General features: G+C 40.2%; 1 protein-coding gene and 2 pseudogenes across 1 annotated transcript in view; 1 reads left to right on the top strand and 2 right to left on the bottom strand.

Annotated features, from left to right (window-relative positions):
• LOC102876718 overlaps window positions 1-7,537 on the bottom strand; it is a 19,036-nt pseudogene extending 11,499 nt beyond the window's left edge.
• The window catches only part of ATF6 (activating transcription factor 6), a 353,926-nt gene that overhangs the window by 101,972 nt on the left and 243,345 nt on the right, over window positions 1-8,609 (bottom strand). The window lies entirely within an intron of this gene.
• The window catches only part of LOC102876317, a 4,045-nt pseudogene continuing 2,971 nt past the window's right edge, over window positions 7,536-8,609 (top strand).

The raw sequence follows: 8,609 nt of genomic DNA, 5'->3' as shown, positions 1-8,609 counted from the left end.
AAGAGTGGGGGGATTGTATACTAATGAAAGAATTTTTCTTTTACTTTTCAAAGAGAGGAGCGAACTCGGGGAGGGGTGGGCAGGGAGAAAAGTACAACAATGAATGAATGGAAATTCAAAATCTCTGTAAATGTTCATTAAAATTAATAAAGTAAAATTTAAAACAAACAAACAAAAACAAAAAACCCCAAAAACCCCAGCAGGGTAGGTTCTATCAGTTCAGACCTTGTCATCAATCTTAATGAACAACTGTATGCAGACCGTCTTAACCTCATCTTCTGTCAGGGCACACTTAAATCTATTTTTTAAGAAAATGATTACGGCAGACATTCTCTCAGTTTGTGCGACCCAGCAAACAGAGAAGGAGCAAATACACCAGTTTGTCCAGCATCCAATGTTTTGCAGCTGCAGTGTAGGGATCACTGGTAGCCTAGTGGCAAAAAGCTGTGCTGCAATCCCAGAGGCTCTTGGTTCAAATACACGAGGTGCTGTGCTGGCAATCTCCTCCTGTGTGATTAACTGCCTCTGAAAACCTGCCAGAGAGTCAGCTATGGGTCAGTTCTGACTTGATGATACACAACAACATGCCTCAGGGATGCTTCTTGGGATCATGAATTGTGGCTTTGCTGGGCACAAAAAGAGGATCCTATTTGTGCTTTATTGATTATGCAAAGGCATTTTACTCTGTGGATCGTAACACATTATGGTTAACACTGAGAAAAATGGGAATCCCAGAACACTTAGCTGTGCTCATCTGAAACCTACATCAAGAAGAAGCTGTTATGCAAACAGAGGAAGGGGACACTGCATGGTAAAGTAAAATTAAGAATTATGTATGCCAAAGTTGTATCCTTTCTCTATAACTATTCAATCTGTATGCAGAGCAAATAACTCAAGAAGCTGGACTCTATAAAGAATGTGGTTTCAAGATTGGAGGAAGACTCATCAACAATATGAGTTAAGCAAACAACACAATCTTGCTTGTTGAAAGTGAGGAGACCTTGAAGTACCTGCTACATCTCAAAATCAAGAAAATAAAAATTCTTACCACTGTACCAGTAGCCAACGTCACATTAGAAGACTGAAATGGTCAAAATTTTCCTCTCACTTGGATCCACAATCAACACCCTTGTTAACAGAAGAAAACTCCCAATATCTACTTCATGGATCACTGCACATTCCATTATAGCAGTTTGCTTTATCTTCCCAGGCTGTCTTTTGAAAATTTCTGTTCAGCTCTTTTCTCTCAGCATCTTCTTTTTTTGTTTTGGCTTCTCAATGCTCTAGTGCAATTTTCAAGGTCTCTTCTGATATGCATTTTGGGTTTTTTCTTACTCCTCTTTTTAGGGACCATTTTCTACCTTCATGGCTGATATATCCTTAATGCCATTCCACAACTCATCTGGTCTCTGATCTTTGGTGTTCAGTGCTCCAAACTTATTCTTCAGATGCTTTTCAAATTCAGGTGGGATGAACTCAAGATAATAAAAAAGGACAATCAGACATTCTTTTGGCATTCTTTGCTTTCAGCCAAGATTCATCTGTCATCAGCATTGGTAACCTTGGTGCCATGACCACTTTTAAACCCTGCCTGAAATTCTGGTAGTTCTCTGTGTATGTACTGTTCTAGCTGTTTTGAATGATCTTTCAACAATATTTTGCTTGCATGTGACATTAATAATATTGTTCAATAACTTAGACATTCTGTTGGAACACCTTTCTTGGGAATGGGAACAAACATGGATCTCTTCCAGACAGGTGGCCAGCAGCTGTCCTCCACATTTCCTGGTATAGACTGATGAGCACGTCTAGGGCTACATCTGTCATTTTAAACATGTCAGTTGGTATCCATCCATAGATTCCTGGGGCCCTATTTTTTGCCAACAGTTTCATTATAGCTTGAATTTCTACCTTCATTGCCATTGGTTCTTGATAAAATGTCTCAGCGTTGGTCAATTCTTTTTAGTACAATGACTCTCCATCTTCCTTTTATGCTCTCTAGATCATTCAAAATTTTGCCCATAACATCCCCACATATTGCAACTCAAGGCTTGTATTTGTTTTTCACTTCTTCCAGCTTGAGAAATACTGAGTAAGTTCTTCCCTTTTTATTCTCCAATTCAAGGTCTCTGCACATTTCATTGTAATAGTTTCAAGCCTTTGCTCAGAACTCGAGCTTAGGGCAAGCTAGCAGCAGCAAATAGAAGAAAGAGCTTTACACCCTCCTTTTGCTTCAGCATCAGCATCAGCACATGTGGAACATCCGCATAAGGTTCCCACTGAGACACCTCCCTCACCTGAGACATTATCCCACTGTGCGCCTCAGCTGGAAGGCTCTGTCATCCACCCATGACCCATCTTGGCACACTGCCACTGACCTTAGATGGGCTCTGCCTGATGATAATTTGTGTGCCTGGTGTGCTATATAAGAACAGGGACACTAAGCCTTGGAGCAGAAGCTCATAGAAAAAGACTTTCTTCCAAAAACCGCAGAGAGAGAGAAAGGCTTCTCTTAGAGCTGGTACCTGGGACTCAGATACGGGGCTCCTAAACTGTGAGACTTATCTGTCTGTTCTTTACATTAGGGAGTTGATCTGCAGGTGGCTAATTATTTTGTAGCTTGGATAGCGATATTCTTGATTGCTTTTGTGTTTTTAATTAGTACTAGCACCAGCACATTTCTGGCAGTTTACTGTACTTGTGTGCCGCTGTGATGCTGAGTGCTGTGCCACCAGTGTGTCCAACGCCAGATGGTCCATGGTGGACAATATCTAAGAAGCAGATTAGGAAGCAGGATTGGCTATGAACTTTTTTAAATGGCAGGCCTCTGAAAAACCTATAAATAATAAAGGAACATGGATATAGTATTAGAGGTAGGGCCCAGATTGGAAGTCAGTCAAAATGAGGAGAAACAGTTTACAAATAACCTTTACTAGCTGGAACACGGAGTGTACGCACTATGAACATAGGAAAACTAGAAGTTGTAAAAATGAAATGGAATGCATGAACATCAACATTCTAGGAGTTAGAGATAGACTGGCTTATGGCCATTTTTGAATCAGAAGTTTTATACCGTGCCAGGAATGAAAAATAGGGTAATACGGTATTGTATTTGTAGTTAAAAACACAATTTCAAGTTCTATCCTCAAGTACAATGTTGTGTGTGATAGGATAATATGCATACAGATACAAGGAAGACCTGTTAATATAACTGTTATTCAAATATATGCACTAACAACTATAGCCACAGGGCATTCTTTGGTAAACTGAAGGTTTTTATCAAATTTTGCAGTCTGAAACACACCAGACATGCAATCCAGATGTGTTGATAATTGGTGTTTGTAATGCAAAAATTGGAAACCATGAAGAAGGAAGGGTAGTTGGAAAGTGTAGACTTGCTAACAGAAATGAATCCAGAAATAGAATGATCAAATTTTGTATGTTCAAGGATTTATTCATTGTAAATGCCAATATACATATATATGACAACTTTACACATGGACCTCACCAAATAGACTGCATAGGAATCAGATTGACTCCATTTGTGGAAGAAATCATTGGAGAAGCTTAAATCAGCAGTCAAAACCCAGCTAGGTGCTGACTGTGCAACAGACCATCTATTACTCATTCATGTGTATGTTCATACTGAAGCTGAAGAAAAATAAAACAAGTCCGTAAGGAAGGGTAGTTGGACTAACATTTGACAGTGTGGATCATAACAAATTATGGCTAACAATGAGAAGAATGGGAATCTCAGAACACTGAATTGTGCCCATGAAAACCTTTACCTAGATCAAGCAGCTTTTATGCAAACAGTGGAAGTAGCACTGCATGGTTTAAAATTAGGAAAGGTACACATCAGGGTTATATCCTTTCTCCATATTTATTTAACCTGTATGCTAAGCAAATTATTCAAGAAGCTGGACTCCATGAAGAAGGACATGGCAACAGGATTAGAGGAAAACTCATCAATAATCTTCGTCAGGCAGATGACACAACTTTGCTTGATTAAAGTGAGGACTTGAAGTACTTGCTGCAGAAGGTTAAATATTTCAAGAGGCTTCTATTAAAGCTTATAATATTTATCAAGTTTTTTAGGTACTGGATTTGTATTTCTTGTATATTTATATCATTATGCTTAAATAAGCCTAAAATAAGGCAATCAAATATTAATTTTCTTTTTAATTACATAGGTAAGGGATATTTTGCTCTATGGAAATTTAATTTTGGCCATCTAGCAGAGCAATAATAGCTTTAAAAATCAAATTACATTCTGGTACGAAAAATTAAAACCATCCCACTCTGTGCCCAGTGTTTAAAAAATCTGGACAACTCTGATTTACACAACGCACTCTTTTCGTTGTGCCCTTCCATTGTCATGTCTGCTACTCTCCCTGATTCCTGGCTTGCTCTACTTTAAACTTTTTCTGTGGACTGAAGAACTTTCCCTCAATCTCGGTCTAATTTACTCTCCTTCCAAAAGGTCATACTGTTCTTGGTCACTGTTCGGTCAGCTCCAACCTCCTAGTGATCGATCCCATGCACAAAGACCTGCAGTGATCAGAGTTTTTACAGCCTGGTTTTTCAGAAGTAGATCACCAGGCCTTTCTTCCTAGCTGGAAGGTTTCTACCAAAACCTGCTGGACAGGTGGTAGGTGTGCTTGAGGAACACTGGCAAGAAACTAAACCTGTCAACCATGTGACAGGTGAGAATTCTACCACTGAAGCCATCACTGCTGTACTCTTCTAGGGGTGGATTCTTACTACCTGGGATCCACAGATTTCTAGAAACTGCATGAGACATTAAAATTGTCTATATAAACATATCCACAAACACAGAGACAGAAAGAGAGGGGGAAAGAATGAGCGCAATGAGCCCTGGTGGTACAATGGTTATGTATCAGGCTGTTAACTGACTGGCTGGCATTTGAAATTCACCAGTGACTTCTCAGGAGAAAAAAAAAACAACACAGCAGTCAGCTTCCATAAAGATCACAATCAGGTTCTCAATATTCAATTACACTTCACTGGTAAAGCAAGAAATGGTGATTATAATATGAATTATATTAACTCTATACAGAGAGTTAGAATTCAACTCTCTATGTAGAGTTAGAATTCAACTACTCAATAAAGCTTCTGCTTACAGAAAGAAAAAAAAAATTACAACCACGGATACTGTACTCTGTCCTAGAGTCACGATGAGTTGGAATAGACTCCATATTAATGAGATGCAGAGAAATTTTCTGAAGAAGGGAAGGCCCCATGTTTAATCACTGCTTCAGAGGTAAAACTCTGTATTTCAATTCCAAGAATCTCATACTAAAGGCACTCAGTAAGTATTTTAACATGAATGGCTCTTTTTTAATAAGAACTAACTATTGATGCCTCTTATAGGTAAATTACTTTCATGTGACAAGTACTTTAAAGCAAAATTATTCACTGGCAGCTATAACATGCTTGAACAGTTAAATTTTATTTACAAAGAAATAGAGAGAAATCTTTCACAAACCATTCTATAAGGATGAATTATAAGTGAATTTGCCCAAGTAATAATCATTTCATTTCAGATCGCTGATTTTTAACATCCCACTAACCACTGCTATGGTCAGTTGTTAGCTACTCTATCATGAGGGTTCCTATCCACTCATCGCTTTAGGAATTATTTACCTGCTCTGTATTCATAGTATGAGATGTACCAGGAATAAAAGTTATTTAGGGCTAGTCTCTAAAAAGATAACTCCCAAGAGATAAGAAACTAGAAATTTTTCTATCCATAGCACAAGAATGGACAAAAATATTTCAGGTATTCACTAATATTTTTTTTAATGACTGGATAGTTTATTGTTAAAGAGATTCCTAAGTCAAAGAGTATTAAAAGTATAAAGCGTACTCATATAAAGAGCTTCTATCTATTAAAAAATATAGAAATACAGAATATATACTGAAAAAGTAGACAGAAAATAGTCTCATCTTATTTCTTCAACCTTATCTTGTTTAATATTCCCTGAATTCTGATAGATTCAAGTTACTCCCTTCCTTTGATACCACATTCCAACATAAAATGTCATCGTTATTTGCTGTGAAGTCAGAACTGACCCGTTGCTGACCCTCCAGTGGGTTTTCAAGGACAATAAATTGCAGGGAAGGATACTGCTCATCTCTCTCCCACAGAACATCTCGTAGATTAGAACTATACGCCTTGGGACTGCGGCACAGTTTCTTATCACTATAACCTCAAATGACAGCATAATACTTCCCCCTCCCTTTTTAAAAGTTTTTTATTGATTTGTGTACAAAGTTCTTATATATTATTTTTCATACTATCCTTCACTTACACTGTGATTCATACAATTATTCTCATTTACTATGTTTTTAAAATTAATCTCCATTAAATCCTGCCCTTCATGACCCTGTCTTTCCAGATCCCCACTGGACCTTTCCAATTTCCTTTACCCCTCCCCTCTCTCTCTACTAAATTGTTTAAATTTATTATTTCTCCTCTGCTCATCCTCACCCCTCTGCTCTCACCTCTTTCTTCCCTGGATTTCCATACACATTTTACTAGTTATACGTCTGTTTCTATAATAATGGTCCTATGCAATATTTATCCTTATACGGCTGAGTTAGTTCACTAAGCATAATGCTCTCCAGTCTCTCTCAAGTTATGTAGTAATTTTCCAAATCACTGCTTCTGAGTGCCATACAGTATTCTATCATGGGAAGCTACCACAATTTCTCAATCCATTTGATGGTGGTTGGACATCTGGGCTGTTTCCACGTTCCTAGGATTGTGAATAACCCATTATGAACACTGATGTACAAACCTCCATTTGTGTCTCAGTTCTAATTCATTTATGGTATATTTCAAAGAGTGGAATAGCTAGATCACATAGAATTTCTTTGTTTAGCTTGTTGGGGAAATGCCAAACTGCCTTTCAGAGTTGTTGTAGCATTTCACAATCCAACCAATAGTGTATGAGAGTTCCCAACTCGCCACATCCTCTCCAACATGTATTGCTTGCTGTCTTACTAAATTTTGCCACTGATACTGGGGTGAGAGATTCTTCTGGTATTCCTTACTTTTAGCCAGAATCCATCTGACATCAGCAGTGATAACCCTGGTCCCACAGTCTCTTCTAAATATTGCTTGAATTTCTGGCAGTTCTTCAACTATGAGCCGTTTTTGAGTAATCTTCAGTAGTATTTTGCTTGCATGTGATATTAATGATATTGTTGGATTGTTTCCACATTCTGTTGGATCACCTTTCTTGGAAATGGGAACAATTATAACACCTTTGGTACGAGCAGTCAGGAAATAAAAAGATGCATTGCACTGGGAAAATCTGCAGTTAGAAACCTTTCCAAATAGGGTCGCATCGGCCGGGCCCGGCCAGCTGGCAGATGCCTGGAGCTGCCGCCGCCGCCGCCGTAGACTGGGCCAGTGGTGGTGTGGGAGGCAGGCGTCCAGCCCGGGCCCTCTGAGAGCGGCAGACGGGGCCGGGGTGGCCCCGGGGCGCCGCGGTTCCGTGCGGACCATGTATTTCCTGAGCGGCTGGCCCAAGCGGCTGTTCTGCCCACCGGGGCTCCCGGCCGAAGCACCGCTCCACGTCCAGGCCGACCCGCAGCGGGCTTTCTTCGCCGTGCTGGCCCCGGCTCGTCTCAGCATCTGGTACAGCCGACCTAGTGTGCTAATTGTAACCTACAAGGAACCTGCAAAATCATCTGCTCAGTTTGGATCCTACACACAAGCTGAATGGAGACCAGATAGCACCATGATAGCTGTGTCAACAGCAAATGGCTACATCTTATTTTTTCTCATTACATCTGCAAGAGGAGACAAATACCTTTATGAACCTGTGTATCCCAAAGGAAGTCCACAAACAAAGGGAACCCCCCACTTTAAGGAAGAGCAGTGTGCTCCAGCATTAAACTTAGAGATGGAGAAAATACTGGATTTGCAAGCACCTGTCATGAGTTTGCAGTGTGTGCTGGAAGACCTCCTGGTTGCTACTTCTGATGGACTTCTGCATCTTATTCATTGGGAAGGCCTGACAAATGGCAGGAAAGCCATTAATCTCTGCACAGTGCCATTTTCCGTGGACCTGCAGTCATCTAGAGGCTCGTTCCTGGACTTTGCAGACGTGTACATCCGAGACATGGAATACTGTGCCACACTCTATGGGTTTGCTGTTGTGTTCAGTGACGGCAAGGTGGGCTTTATCACACCAGTGTCAAGTAGATTCACCGCAGAGCAGCTTCATGGAGTTTGGCTGCAAGACGTCATTGATGGAACTTGCGTGGCAGTAAATAACAAGTATCGACTAATGGCATTTGGTTGTGCAAGTGGTTCTGTGCAAGTTTACACGATAGACAACACCACTGGCGCCATGCAGCTGTCTCATAAACTGGAGCTGACAGCAAAGCAGTACCCTGATGTTTGGAACAAAACTGGAGCTGTTAAATTGATCCGATGGTCTCCTGACAACAGTGTCGTTATGGTGACCTGGGAGCATGGAGGCCTTTCTCTGTGGAGTGTCTTTGGAGCTCAGCTGGTTTGCACACTTGGAGGAGACTTTGCTTATAGGTCTGATGGTACCAAAAAAGAGCCC

This window comes from Elephantulus edwardii, unplaced genomic scaffold, assembly GCF_000299155.1.
Source record: "Elephantulus edwardii isolate Elephantulus edwardi_28Jun2011 unplaced genomic scaffold, EleEdw1.0 scaffold00057, whole genome shotgun sequence".
In the NCBI taxonomy this organism is placed as follows: domain Eukaryota; kingdom Metazoa; phylum Chordata; class Mammalia; order Macroscelidea; family Macroscelididae; genus Elephantulus; species Elephantulus edwardii.
This window is presented reverse-complemented; position numbering and strand designations above follow the sequence as displayed.